Genomic DNA, 15,995 nt, shown 5'->3' with positions numbered 1-15,995 from the left:
TGGTAATACCTTGCTTGCTTGTTGGCTTTTCTCAAGTTGAATGCCACTCTTTCCTTTGAAAAGCTTATTCCCATCCCTTTGAGGAAAGCTCAGAAATGCCAACTTTGCTTGGATTTGGATCCTGGATTGGTGCCTTACTAGCAATGTGACCTTGAACAAATTGCTTAAGCTCAGATAAACTAAACTTATGTTAATTTCTTCATCTTTAAAATGGAAGTATTTTTTTTTTTTTTTTTTTTAGTTGCTCAGTTGTGTCCAACTCTTTGCAACCCCATGGTCAGTCCAGGGAACTCTCTAGGCAAGAATAAAATGGAAGTAATGTTAGTATCCACTTTTCTTAGGTTACTAGGAGGATTAAATGATTTACTTCATGTAAAGCATTGAGAACAGTACCTCACCCACAGTAACCACTCAGCCATTGTTAGCTGCAATTACTGTATTGCTGTTGCTGCAGTTTCATCTCTACTAAAGTCACATCTCTTTCTTTTACTACTCCGGACACTTTTATACTTCTGCTGCTGCTACTTTTACCCTGTACCTAAAGAATATCCCCTTATGAAAATAGCATTGAAGATGAGTACAGGGAGATGCTAATCTACCAAAAAAGTTAACACTCTAGCTAGAGGAAGAGCAGTAACAAATCAACATTTGTTCAGCATCGCCATTATAAATATTGTTTTAGAAATTCCTGTGAGTTTAATAATTATACATACACTTACATACGTAATTATACATACACTTACACACAAAGGAGAACAAATGTAGCATTATATAGACATTATGAATGTAGGCTTTGGCTTCCTTGGTGGCTCAGTTGGTATAGAATCTGCCTGTAATGGAAGAGACCCTGATTCGATCCCTGGGTCAGTAAGATCCCCTGGAAAAGGAAATGGCAACCCACTCCAGTATTCTTGTCTGGGAAATCCCACAGACAGAGGAGCCTGGAGGGCTACAGACCATAGTCCATGGGATGAAAGACTTGGATGCAACTTAGATAGCATCACCAACACAGTGGACATGAATTTGAGTAAACTCTGGGAGATAGTGAAGAACAGGGAAGCCTGGTGTGTTGCAGTCCATGGAGTCAAAAAGAGACACAACTGAGTGACTGCTCAACAACGATACTTTGAAGCCCTGGTACCATGAATCGTAACTTTATTTTATTTACAGCATTAGCAAAATGGCCGGGTACTATAAATTTTAGGAAACTAGTAGCTATCCTAAATCTTGAGTTCAGTTCAGTCGCTCAGTCATGTCCAACTCTTTGCGACCCCATGAACTGCAGCACGCCAGGCCTCCCTGTCCATCGCCAACTCCCGGAGATCACTCAAACTCATGTCTATCGAGTCGGTGATGCCATCCAGCAATCTCATCCTCTGTCGTCCCCTTCTCCTCCTGTCCCAATCCCTCCCAGTGTCAGAGTCTTTTCCAATGAGTCAACTCTTCACATGAGGTGGCCAAAGTACTGGAGTTTCAGCTTTAGCATCATTCCTTCCAAAGAACACCCAGTACTGGTCTCCTTTAGAATGGACTGGTTGGATCTCCTTGCAGTCCAAGGGACTCTCAAGAGTCTTCTCTGACACCACAGTTCAAAAGCATCAATTCTTCAGCGCTCAGCTTTCTTCACAGTTCAACTCTCTCATCCATACGTAACCACTGGAAAAACCATAGCCTTGACTAGACGAACCTTTGTTGGCAAAGTAATGTCTCTGCTTTTGAATATGCTAATTAGATTGGTCATAACTTTCTTTCCAAGGAGTAAGAGTCTTTTAATTTCATGGCTGCAATCACCATCTGCAGTGATTTTGGAGCCCCAAATCTTAGCAATATGTAATAAGAAAATATAATGTGGGAAAGCCTAGAAAGAAATATACACCAAAATGTTTGCACTGATTCTTTCTGGTTGGTAGGAATATGTGTGAATTTTTAATTTAAAAAAAAAAAAAACAAAAGACAAAAATCTGATGTGTATTAGTGCTTACTCTGTGTTGTGAAGGCTTCCCTGGTGGCTCAGCGGCAAAGAATCTACCTGCAATGCAGGAGACACAGGTTCTATCCCTGGTTGGGAAGAACCCCTCGAGGAGGGCATGGCAACCCACTCCAGTATTCTTGCCTGGAGAGTCCCATGGACAAAGGAGCCTGGTGGGCTACAGTCCCCTGGGTCACAAAGAGTCAGACATAACTGTAGTGACTTAACATGCCTGCACGCATGTGCTGTGAACTGTGTTAAATATTTTATTTCATGTTAACAATAACTGTTGGCTTTACACTTTGTATTCTTACCAAATATTTTCATTCATCCCTTCTGAGATCCATAAAGCCTTTTTGAGTTTGTGAATTCTAATGCATCTAAAGATTGCAATTGCAAAAATGCATATCAAATTGTGCATATAGTAATTTCCTGTTACTGATATCTGCTTGAAGCTATCAATATGTAGAGAATAGTTTTGATCATAGGACTGAAATAAAGCTGCTCTCAATTTTGGAGTGGAAACTTGAACAGTCTCCTCCTTTCTCTGTGAGAAAATACATGTTTATATATTCTGGTGTATAATGTATACAATCATGTTGACTGGTTTAGGTCTGACTTTTCTCCATGGTAACATTGAGCTTTGAGGGGAAAAAAGATATGCCTGACATCCTGGGTCCTTAGAGAGATTTACTTTGTGTCTTAAATGTTTGAGAAGAGGAGTGTGTTCATTGGTTTTCTTTGGAGGCTGTGGTTGTTATTGTGATTATAAATTTAAGTCTGGGAAGAAAGTTTTACCACTGAAGTCTCAGCCAAGTTAGTGATTGGGCAGGAAGTCAGCTCTCCTGCCTTCAATTACTTACTCTGCAGTTCCCTTCCCCTGCGACTTCTACATCAGTGTTTTATAGTACTATAAAATTTTATTCTTTGACTCACACAATTCTCACTTCACCCTTGGAGGTGTAATTAATGCCATTGGGTCAGATTCAATAGTCTTTCACTCACTGAGCTTTTGTGGTCTTTAAAGAAATCAAAGATATCCAGTTCAAGACTGCATTTAGTAGACATTGCTGCAGCCTGAGGCAAGGCCACATGCCAAGTCACTAGCTTTTAATGACTTTTAATATTTTGGTAGAAATAATTTTTCTTGAAAACATGGCTGTGTTATAGCCAATATCTCCACAGCAAAAACAAGTGTTTTGTTCTGTGTTTACAAGATGCTTCAAATACATGAAAAGCACATTGCAGTATGCAACCTAGGCAATCCCTTTTATGGACTACTGAAGGGAGGGTAAGGATGGGATGCAGAATCTTATACATGGATTATGCTCATCATGTGGGGGGATTCTTGGTTATAGATATAATCGCAGCAAGGAGAAGGTTCCTAGTCTCATACATTTCCGTTTAGATGTGGCAGTTAACAGGTTAGAGGTTAAAACTTGTTGATAAAGAATCTGAATGCTTCTTACTTGTGTTAAAACCTCCTGTGTATATATCTGGGCAATTCTTACAGTGATACAACCTCATATGATACATGGTATCATGAATGGTTGGCCACTTGATATGACTGCCACTTAGATTGAGTAGGGTACAGATTCCACTATTATATCCATGTAGGCCTCACCTTAGTGGTCTCTGCCACTGCATCCCTCAGCTCTTCCTTTGGACTTTCAAGCTCTTAGTCTTTAGTACAGCTCCCCCACTTCCACTGCTCCCCCAAGTTGCTTCTGTTTCTTCCCCAAGAGATGCTTTCATTCCTCTGAGTCTCTGTCACACGGTGTCTGCAGCCCAACAGCCCTTCTCCCTGTTATAACTCACTCTATGGAGCATTTCCTGAAAGAATTGTAGTCAAATACACCTACTTGGAGTATCAGCTGATTGCTTGCTCTAAACCATGATTGTCATGCCTCAGTTCCTCCAGCTCTACTTCCTCCATGCATCATCTTGGTTTAACTAGAATACATGTTAACATCTAACTTGTAGACTAAAATTAAACACAAAATTGAGAGATAAGATCAGGGGTTTGAAAGGTACTTGAAGTTGGAAGATATTTTCCTATTTCTTCTAATAAGGTTATCATGTGATTTCACTAGTTGATTGAATTATATTCCACTAGTTAAAAATGCTGTTTCTTGAAATAGATTTTATTTTACTAATATCAGATTATTAGAAGAATATAATATTAAAAGTAGTAGCCAGATAGTTATAATCATAATCCAAGCATTTCATATGGAAATACTTATATGTCTGCATTCTCTGACAAAGTTATCAACCCATCCTTTGAAGATAAAGTAGCATCAAAAATGCTTTTGACATGTTTAGCTCTCTATTACGTTGTAATCTGTTTTGCAAACTGGTTGTATCTTCAGGTGAGGCCTGAACTTACTAAAGTGGTAAGTGGAAAGGATCTATGTTTTATTATTAGATGTCAGGAGAATACTAGAAAGTTATACTCAAAGCTATTCTTTTAGATAATTTTATTTTGGACTGATTTACAATGCTATTGCTGCAATCAATCTTATCCTGAATGGTTTATCATAAACTGTTTCTTCTTATAAGTAGTTTTTCTTTGTTTTCCCAATCTGGATAAATAGCCAGTTGAAAGAACTGGTGGTTATGGCAGGATACTTTTATATCCTTCACTGCCTGTGACCCCAGTTCTTCTTTCCATTTGTCGACTGATTCAACATTTTTTTTTTACCTCTATCTTTGAATCTTTTTATTGTCTTAACATTTGCCAAATAATTGCTAGATTATGTCTTGCCTCTTAAAATGTACTCTGTCTTTATCTTCATAAGTTGATAGTATTGAACATTTATGATTTTCATGTGAATTAAGTAATAAAATACCTTACTTGTGCTCATTAGTGAAAAGTTTCTGGTTTTAGTTGTGAATAATTTTTCTGTAAATGCCCTCCAAATTTGAAGGTAATCTTTATTGTCTTTGGATGTTATTGAAAAGACCCATACATAATTTGTTTCACTCTTTTGGAAGTTGGTTGCCCTAGCTTGTTTTGATATTATAGAACTCAGGAGGACTGCACATATGTGAACATTTTTGTAGGGTAGATTTCAAGAAGTGTTATTGCTGAATTGAAAGGCAAGTGATTAAAAACCAAATTGCACCCCCCTTCCCCCACCAAAACAGTGCCATTTGCCCTCCTATTTTTAACCCATGCAATGTCAACAACAGAAGAGCCTGGTGGGGCTACAATCCATGGGGTAGCAAGAGTTGGACATGACTTAGCAACTAAACCACCACCACCAAGTATTATTAATCCTTGAAGATTTTGCAAATGATATGGAGAAAAAATTCTCAGTTTTGTTGCAATTTGCCTTTACTCAAATAGTGAGGATGGCAAACTTTTCTTAAGTTTACTGAGACATTGATTAGGGGCAATTTGTTTTTATGAATTATTTGCTAGGATAACCATGTCCTTGTTAGCTTTACATTGTAATAATGTCTTTTATTTTATCTATTTTTAGAGCTTTGACAGTTTCAAAATACAAGCTACGGCTTGAGGTGAGAAGTGAGGCAGTAAAGCTGTCCTCCTGCACAGCAGATACCAGACTTCAGATGCTATCTCCATACTGTCACTGCTTTTAATCTATTATTCAGATCTGTATGCCAGCTCTTCACCCCCTCATATTTGAAAATAAAAATTTTCCAGATTTTTTATGGTTCATTATGAAGAAGTGTGTTTGCCTTTTATCTGTAAACTGTATAGTTCAATGGTCATTTACAGTTTAAAGTTGGTCATTACATTATAGAGCAAAAACTGGAGGGAAAATTAAACATGTTAAGTAAATGAGATATAATGCTTCAGTCAATCATGTGAATTTGATGAGACAAGGATATTTCAGGTCTGTAGGTATTTTTATACCTACTATTCTTGGAAGCCAAGAGCCCCTAATACCAATGGAGTCTGCAACAAAAGTTAACTTCCCTGTATGAAATTATTCTTCCAGGTCCTTTCTGTACTGAAGCATTTTTTTTATATTTTTGAATTTCATCTGAAATTCTAATATAGGCAGAGTCAACATCTTTAAAATATTTTTATTATATAAGAATAGTTGAATTGTGGTAGTTTACATTTTAGAAGTTCTACTAGGGAGTAGAATCAGTGGTGGTATGAATTTCTGACATATAATGGAATTTTTTTTTTTATCATATAAGCTGCTTTATCTTTTTTACAAAGGCCCAGGAATGATAGGATATTGTTGTAAGCTTGTTTGTTTTCTAATTCTTCAAATTTTGGTCATGTTACTTTAAAAGTATCCTGTAAATATAAAACAATAACAGGAATCTCAGATGTTTTCCTTACTGAAACCCTAACTTAATGATGCCTTAAATGTGTATAGCATGTGGATTTACTATTCACAGGATATTGTGGAGAGATTTTCAGAATTAATTGGCACAGTATTCCTATGTAGTAGGTGGAAGTAGAAGCCAAACTGGCTTTTTTTTTGTTTTTTTTTAATTGAAATGAGAGAATAAGGATATAGGCAGGCCTGAATCTCACTTGGTAAAGCCCTATGTAAAAACCTTATTCATCGTTCTCCCAATTATGACTCTCTTCATTAGGTTAGAATGACAATTGACTTACACGTTGCTTAAATGTCTGTGTTGAGCATTGGTTTTTGCTGGTTGAGAGATCTTTACTTTATGTGGTGATTCCTCTAAATGGTTGCCGTATGCACTGTCCTGATAAAGAAAATTTGAGCAGAGAAATTCATTGTAATACAGGCCTCAACACTGACTTGGTCAGAAGTTGATATATTTAAAGGCTAGTGAAAGTCTCAGCAAAACATTGGTTAAAGCCCAGATTGCTTCCTTTATGGGAAAGGGGCAGAGATCTCTGACAAGGTCTCTTAACATCACTCAGTATTAATATAAAGATTGCTTGTGTTTGGGTGAGTGGCTTGTTTGCTGGGAACCTGGTAAAAGGCCAGACTGACTATTTATATGATGCTTAGAATGAGAGAACTGGTTAATACATTGGAAATCAGTAATTAACATACTGACTGAAATGATGATATCCAGCTTTTTAAAATTCTAAATAAAGGAAATGGCAGAAAGAACCATAAGTCTTTGCTCCTTAGAATGTTTTAAGAATGGTGGAAAATCCAACATTCACTTGTACAACTTCTCTAGTACACCAAGTCTAGAAAGATTTCAGTAGTTAAAGGGCTTCGTATTAATGAAAAAGAGAAAGTTTTCTTTTTACTTTCAGGATGCATTTTAATTACTAAATTAGTTGGTTATCTTTTCTTCAAAGTTTATTTCTGCCTTACACAACTGAATTGTTAAACAACTTCAACTGAGAATATTTAAGATTCCTTTGCCAATATGATAAAAAAATTTAATTCAAGGCCATAAGGCAGATCTTTGCTATTCCTCTAGAAGGTTGGGTTATGGAGTTCCGTTTTACATGGCTTCAGCATTTTGCAGAACTCCCTTCATAAATGAAAAATGATCCATCACCCATCATGCTTGAGCTGAGTCAGGAGCCACTGCTGAAATAAGCCAGAATGTGTCTGATATGGGTGAAGTGTAGCCTACCAGGAATCCCTCCCTGAGAAACAAAACAAAGAAATGTTTAAATGTGAGCTTGGATGATTTCCAATTTTACCAAAGTGTAACTGTGGCTTCAGTTGTGAATTGTATTTTTCAGTACATTTACTCTCTATTACTTTGTTCACTGAGTTTGTCTAGATTGTGTATCTAACACTAAACAAAAAAGATGAGATTTTACTAGGAGAGAAAAATTTTTACTGGATAAAAAATAGGAGAAGAAACTTGGGTAAATACATTAATATGTTTTGCAAAAACACCTGGTTTCTTACCCTAGAATTCCTGTAAGGGCTACTGCAAAAATTGCCAGAACAAATTGCTTTTGATTTATTTTAATGTTTTTAAAGAAGAAAAGTCACTTGTTTTTACATGTTTTACGGAAGATGAGGTGAAAGTGAAGGTTGCCAAGTGAGAGTGATAGGATAGTATCATATACTTTCTCAGGCGTCAGTCGCTGTATTGAAATAAAATTCTTTGCTGAAGTTACTAGTTAATCAGACTTCTCTGATAGCTCAGTTGGTAAACAATCTGCCTGCAGTGCAGGAGACCTCGGTTCAATTCCTGGGTCAGAAAGATCCACTGGGGAAGGCATAGGCTACTCACTCCTGTATTGTTGGGCTTCTCTTGTGGCTCAGCTGGTAACGAATCCACCTGCAATGTGGGAGACCTGGGTTCAATCCCTGGGCTGGGAAGATCCCCTGGAGAAGGGAAAGGCTACCCACTCTAGTATTCTTGCCTGGAGAATTCCATGGACAGAGGACACCACTGAGCAACTAACACTAGTAAGGAGTCTTTCCTATTGCTAGCATCAAGCCTAAGGGACTTTGATATGTAATGTGGTTTTAAGTTTACTACATTTTATCCATAAAGGTTGTAGCACCGCCACACCATTACATGGGTAGGAAGGGTAGGTGCTGCTCTCTTTGTTGAGTAATGGCTTGAGGTTGTGCTGAAAATATCTAACGACTCTTCATTTTGAGAAGCCATTTATTTTCATGGTTGAGAGTAAAGAACCTGTATTCAAACCTGGGTTCAAATCCTGACTCTGATATTTACTTGCTTTGTAACCCTGGGCAATTTTATTTTTCTCTACTAAGAGGTACTTTTCATTAATATGTTCCTTTTACATTTTAATAAAGCTCTTTTCATCTGTGAAATCATTTCTATGGCTGTTTGGCATGTAATCATCCATTAGCTCCATAATGAGGTTGGACGAAGTCACATATGTACTGTCAGGGCTGCCCAGGTCTCCAAGGCTTATTTTTGGAACTTCAACTTGTACCTGAGACCTGAAAATTAGGAATGAAGACTTGGATTATGCACGTCTGACTTCTAGGTACCCTTCCACAATGGACATGTGCTTGGGTATGTTTGAGACAGAGGATTGGAATCCTGTTTTCTTTTATCTACTTCCTTGATTCACACAATTACTTTTAATTTTATTTCATTTATAGAAAAAGCACCAGACCAGTGATCCATAAGAGGAGATAACAAATGATTGAGTGAATAAATGTATTTGGGTTCACACACATTATGTGTTTAAATATTTGCATGCAGGTATGCATGAATATGATGGGTCATAATGTAAAATATATTTCCTTTTGTCATCTTAAAACCTTGAAGCCCAGAAAGGACCTTGAAAGTGTTTTCAGCTCTTGAATATTCTCACTTTCTGATTTAAACCACTGTCCAGCCAGACAGTCTGATTTGCTTTTAGACATAGTACTGTCATTCAGACCCCATTTCCAGCTTCAGTTTCTTGGCTGCTGCCTACTTGGTATAAGGGAAAGAAAATCAGGTCATATGGAAGTGAGCAGGTCTTTGGAGGAGAAATCAAAGATCTTTGGTTGAAAGCTTTAAACCAGACTGTGTACTACCTGTAATTTTCAAGAATATTTAAGATCAGAGTGATCTAATCCAGGTGTTGATGAACTATGGCCTGCAGGCCAAATCCAGCATGCCAACTGTTTTTATACCTTTTTTTTTTAATTGAGAAAAAAAATTTTTTTTTGGCTACTTCTTGTGGCATGTATATTCTTAGTTCCCCTGCCATGGGTTGAACCTGTGCCCCCTGCAGTGGAAGCACAGAGTCTTTACTGGACCATCAGGGAAGTCCTGCCATCTGTTTTTGTAATAAAAGTTTTGTTTGAATACAGCTGTACCTATTTGTTAGGTAGTCTCTGTGGCTACTTTTTGCTGCAGTGACAACAGTTATGTAGTTGTCACAGAAATGATATGGCCTGCATAACCTAAAATATTTATTAATTGGCTTTTGATAGACGAAGTTTGCTGTCTTAATCTAAAGGAAGGTTATTTCCATACTGAAAACATATCTGATGAATATTCAGAGAAAACTGGTTATGGTAATATAATATTTTCTTTATGGGGACTCTCTTTAGTCTTTCTGGGTAAACTGTGTAGAAACCATAAGTTTCTTTCTTCTGCTGTTTAATATGTGCAGGAGTTTGCCTCTGTATAGTGTATATACAGAATACATTGTTAAGAATGGAACATAAAAAAATAAGGGCGCTGTTAAAAAACTTGTTGAATGTTAGGGGGTTTATGTGTATTATCACTAATCCTCATACAACTGTACTGTAACTATTATTATCTTGATTTTATTGGGAAGGAAATTGAAACTCAAGAAAATCAGATAGCAAAGCTGTGTATGTGCTCAGCCGTCTCAGCATGCTTCATCTAGAAATGCTGTCTCTTCTTCTACCGCATCATGACAGTATATGCCAATTTGTTAAATTCCTCGTGTGTGCGCGCGCCTGTGTGTGTGTGTTCAGTCACTCAGTCATGTCCAGCTTTTTGCGACATCATATAGAGTGTAGACCGCCAGGGTCTTCCGACTTTGGGACTTTTTCAGGCAAGACTATTGCAGTGGGTTGCCGTTTCCTTCTCCAGGGGATCTTCCTGACCCAGGAGTGGAACCTGTGTCTCTTGCGTCTCCTGCCTTGGCAGGTAGATTCTTTACCACTGTGCCACCTGGGAAGCCTTGAAGTTGAGGAGATTTTAATATTGCTTCTCTGCAAAGATGGAGGGAAGTAAAATTGGACTTATTTTTCTATTCTGGTTAATTTAGTCTTATTAAAGGAAGATTATTTGGCTAGTAGTATAGCATTTGCTTCAAAACAGACAATTTGAATAAAAGTCTTACTAGCTAAATAATCTTGGATTATATATATTATACATGTATTCTTGGCTTGAAGTGGTATTAGATAATTTGTGGGTGTGTTTGAAATGAGCTCTTGAATCATCATTAAGAGTCATTTATATCTATCAATAAATGATGGGTTTGAATTTCCATAAATGTATTTCAAGTTCCTTTTCCTTTATGGAAGAGCTAGGCTGAAATAATATTTTCTTATACTAATTAACTACTAGCAGGGCAAAATATATGTTTTTCTAGATCTGAAGTTATTACCTTTAACCTTTTTTCATAAATTGTCTTTAGATCCTCTTTGTTATTGAACCAGAGCAATGTGTTAAGTATAAGTGACTCATACTTATGAGCTCGAAGATATTCATCCTTTTCATCTATTTGGATTTTTTTTTCCTATTTGAATTTCTGTACGTAAATTGAGAACAAGCATTGCTTACCCTTAGGTTGGAGATAAACTTCCTAAACACTGATTATGATGTGTTGATTCTTATTTTGTACCTTCAATATTCCAAAAAGTTGAACGGGAAAAACAATCTATTAAGATATCCCAGTAGGTTTCAGAGGAAATATGAACTTTATTTAAAAGCATCAATTTTTATACTTTTCCAATAATCTGTTTTTCTGGAAATAGACAATGTTGCCTCAGATTATAAGTGGAATTACGTTTAAGATATCCAGTAACAAGTTACTTTTCTGTTCTTCTGAATTTTTTTTTCTGTGAAACATATTGGCTTCTTTGTAATGCATTTTGGGGCTTATACCAGTAAAAATATATTATGGTTTTGATTAGCATAGATACAGATCATCTATTCAAAGCTAGTTTGATTTAGTATTGCATGTGACCTAATGTGACACATATTACCCTTTCTTTGGAGGATAGATTGTTTCTTAATGGAGGAAAGATTATTTCTTAATGGAGGGTTGATTATTTCAAAGTTGGTGGTCACTTACATGAGCAAATTTGTGTATCACAGTTTAATTCACAATTGGAAAATATTAATTTGTCCATTTTTGAGGGTCATAAACAACAGTATTTATAATATTGCATTTTGCCAACATATTTTATCTAGAACTTTTTCTCTTTTCAGAACCCTGTGTATTCCAACTTAAGAAAATAAAAACTAAAATGGCCTCTATCTTTAGCTAAATGAGGCTTTTTCTTTACAAATAGTAAAGAACCATGAAATATAATTCTATTTGTTTCTTGCTATTTACTTCAGTCAGAAAATTAAGACTTCATAGATGCTTTGAAGGGGTGGATGTGGAAGGTCATAGTACAATGGCTTTTGAAAAAATGTCCTCCATAAAATGTTCAGAGTTGTCTGGGGGACTACTGACTTTTTATTTTTCTCCAACTCAACTTGGTTCTAAATTAACCTGACCCTGAGTTTTATGGAAAGTTTTGATATCAGAAAGTATTTGAATTTAATATTCCTACTCTCAGGCTTCCCCGGTGGCACTAGTGGTAAATAACCTGCCCGCCAATGCAGGAAACGTAGGAGATGCGGTTCAGTCCTGGAGTCAGGAAGATCCCCTGGCGGAGGACATGGCAACCCACTCCAGTGTTCTTGCTTGGAGAATCCCATGGACAGAGAAGCTTGGCAGGCTACAGTCCATAGGGTCACACAGAGTCGGACACGACTGAAGTGACTTAGCACACACACTTTGATTCTTATACGATTTCACAGAAAGGGTCTCTGTTTCCATACTGCCTCATAGAGCCATCACCATCTGTTTAAATAAACACTCAAGAATCTCTCTAAATTCTAGATGTTTAGGCAATATAATTTTCCAGAGAGGAATATTTTAATTTTTTATATTTTTGTATTTAATGTTAGTACACATCCTTTCAGTGGGAATGGAAAGAAATTTAGGCAAGTCTAGATTAGCTTGATTTTTATTTTCAGAGGAACAGCTTGCAATGCCCCACAAATGGGTTGTGCCAGTGGAAGCAGGCCATTGTGTGACACATCTGTACCTTAGCTGGCTGACTGGCATAGAGGAATTAGCAATCTGTGAAATGGCTCTTCAGAAGTAATTTTCCTCCGAGGGTCGAGGAACTTGCGGTTGTCATTTCACTGAAATGGTTTTGCTTCTACTCGCAGTCCTGTCACCAGCAGCAAACACAAAAACCGAAAATGTAAGGTGTTTCCTTGTTCATTTTTCATCCTCTCTGCCTAAGTAAATTTCTTGAACATCATTTCAGTGTTGCCTCCTTTTGTCTAGCTCAGTGGAGCTTTGAGTTTGTACGTTAGGTTTTATTTATGAATTAGAGCCTTGCTAAGATCTCTCTTTTAAATAGGTCATAATACTATATATAAAAATGTCTTAAACAGAGGGACATGTGTGTAGAAGACGATGTATTAAAGAAGACTTTGTTTTTAGTCTAGTGAGCCTTAAAGGTAAACTAAGGTTATGCAAAGTTAGCTCTAGTTACATTAAGTGCTGTCTGTTGTAAGGTTAAACCAAGTTATCTACAGACATTTTCCCCCATTACTCTTTAAACTTCACATAGCTTCTGGAGTGTTATTTTTGTTATCATTATTATTAATGTGCCTTGAACTGGATCATACTCCTGGATGAAACCCTTTAATGACTTCATACAATGATAGACTAAGCCCTAAATATTTTATGGTGTCTGAAAATCTCATATTTAGTTTTTTGTCCCTGAATGCTTTTCATTCTCATTACACAGAATTGAGATTCTTCAGCATCTCCTGTTCCTTTAGATTTGTTATGCCCTTGCTTTTGCTTTTTCTCTAATTGCATTCTGGCCTGGCACATCCTTACTCATTTTTATAGGCATGAAGCCTTCCGAAACCAACTCAGGTATAGGCAGCCAATTCATTTGTCATTTGTGTTCTTTGTGGCTTTGGTCATACTATTATGATCCCTTGTTGTTGTTCTTTAGTTGCTGTCATGGCCAACTCTTTTGCAACCCCATGGACTTTAGCCTGCTAGTCTCCTCTGTCCATGGGAATTCCCAGTCAAGAATTCTGGAGTGGGTTGCCATTGTGTTCTCCAGGGGATCTTCCCCACCCAGGAATTGAACCTGCATCTCCTATATTGACAGATGGATTCTTTACCACCGGGCCACCAGGGAAACCCATGATCCCTTGTAACATACTGTATTTTATATATATACACTTTCCCACTCATGTCCGTCCATTCCATTCATCAGGCCAGGAATAGTATTTTTGGTATTTCTTATTATCTAGTCCAGTATACTGTATTAGTTCTTAACCTTGAACTTCAAAATTCTTTACAAAAAGATTGATAAACATCTTTTGCTGCTGCTAAGTTGCTGCTAAGTAGCTTCAGTTGTGTCCAACTCTGTGCAACCCCAGAGACGGCAGCCCACCAGGCTCCCCCGTCCCTAGGATTCTCCAGGCAAGAACACTGGAGTGGGTTGCCATTTCCTTCTCCAATAAACATCTTTTACCAAAGATTAATTCCTATGCTACCTATGTAATGCATAGATATATTGTACTTCTTAGATTAGAACTTATTGTAAATTACAAAATAAAAAATTATCTTAAAGACAATTCTTTTATCACCCAAGTCAGATGGACCAGGAACTTTTCCTAAGATTCTTGACTAATATGGCAGTGATGTGCAACAAATAACAAGGGTTGACCCACTTATTTTGTATAGCTACACTTAGTTGTTATTGCTAATAAGAATCCTGGAGGCTAAAATTAACAATGGCCATGAAGGACAGCAATTAAGGCCATTTGTCTTCTAAATGTGCCAATGTAGGTTCCACTGGTAGTTTAAATTTATATATGGAAGTCACTCATACTATTACAATGGGCAGTGAAGGCCCTGAAGGTATGTGTTGCAAAGCAGTAAGTCATTTTAGGGTCATGATAGCAAATTATATGTTGAGACAAACTTTCCCATTGCTATGGAAAGATTCATTTCCTAACAACCTCTTTTCACTGATTAATTTTAAATTAAAAAGTACATCATTTTTCATGACAGCATTTATATAAAGGCTATTTTAGGCGTATTTAAATGACAGTATTAAGACTTCAACCTGCTGAAATTTTGTTATTGTAAAGGATTGATGTGGCCATAAGAGTGATTTGGGGATACCCAAGTCGTATTCCACTTTTGATAAAGATTGCTCAGGCCATAGTGTGATCTGAACATTTCTGACTGCGTTTTTTGCCTATAACACTGGCTTGTCTCTGTCATTGGTGAGAAATATAACTTTTATTCTCAAATTGATAAACTTTTGATGAGGGAAATGAATTCTTCATTTACTGAGAATTTATAGGCCTAAAGTTTAACGGCCCCTCTAGCCTGCTTTTAGTCAGAGAATTCAGAGTTTCTTCACAAGGATCCCCATGGAAACTAAACAAAAAAGCTACTTGAAAGGAGACAGGTTATTGGTTTTTCTCATTAAATCCACTGCTGGATTTTCATTAGTTCTAATCCATTTTCATTCAAGATTAGATATATAGGCCAGTTCTGATTTTCATGAATTGAATAAGTGAAATATGTTGAGTTGTGTCTGCCTGTATATGCAGTCTGAGATGCAAAAGTAATTATTCTTCTGCCATGAAATTACCCCAGAAAATAAAGCCAGGAAAAATGACTGATGTAAAGGGGAAAGGCCACCTCCATTTTTTAAAAAAGAGGTTATTAAATAAAGTGAAGGTGCTGAGAGGGATGGTAGGTTAATCTGATCCGGTTTATGCTTCATTCAGTTTTTCCCCACTTTTGTGTCATAATTGTGTATGAAAGTAATCTAAATAAAGTATGGAAGCGTGTTTCACTGACCACAAGCACTTTAGACCTTATAAAAGTTTAAGTATTTCGTTTGCTATTATGACTAGATTTCAAAGTGTTCTTTTAAAGCAAGAAATTTGGTAAAACTTAGATATTGTGGGACTTCCCAGGTAGCTCAGGTGATAAAGAATCTGCCTGCCAGTGCAGGAGCCACAGGAGACCCGGGTTCGATCCCTGGGTGGAGAAGATCCCCTGAAGAAGAAAATGTATACTGGAGGCAACTCACTCCAGTATTCTTGCCTCAAAAATTCCATAGACAGAGGAGTCTGTCAGGCTACAGTCCCTGGGGAACTTGCCTTATAAAGACAATTTTCACTCTTTTCCTTCCTTCCCTTCCCCTCGATAAAGCTGTTAAAAATTATTTAGATTCCTGGTGGTTTATATAGTTAAATGTATCTTCTATTATTCATATTTAAAAATCTGTGCCTCAGCCTTACTTCTGAGGCTCAAATCAATCTCTTATTCAAACAAGATACTGATAGAAGT

At 36.9% G+C, this 15,995-nt stretch overlaps 1 protein-coding gene across 7 annotated transcripts in view; it reads left to right on the top strand.

Annotated features, from left to right (window-relative positions):
* The window catches only part of PTPRK (protein tyrosine phosphatase receptor type K), a 612,930-nt gene that overhangs the window by 126,373 nt on the left and 470,562 nt on the right, over positions 1–15,995 (top strand). The window lies entirely within an intron of this gene.

This window comes from Bos taurus, chromosome 9 (assembly GCF_002263795.3).
Source record: "Bos taurus isolate L1 Dominette 01449 registration number 42190680 breed Hereford chromosome 9, ARS-UCD2.0, whole genome shotgun sequence".
Lineage (NCBI taxonomy): Eukaryota > Metazoa > Chordata > Mammalia > Artiodactyla > Bovidae > Bos > Bos taurus.
Note: the sequence above shows the minus strand (reverse complement) of the source record. Positions and strands in the feature narration are given on the sequence as shown.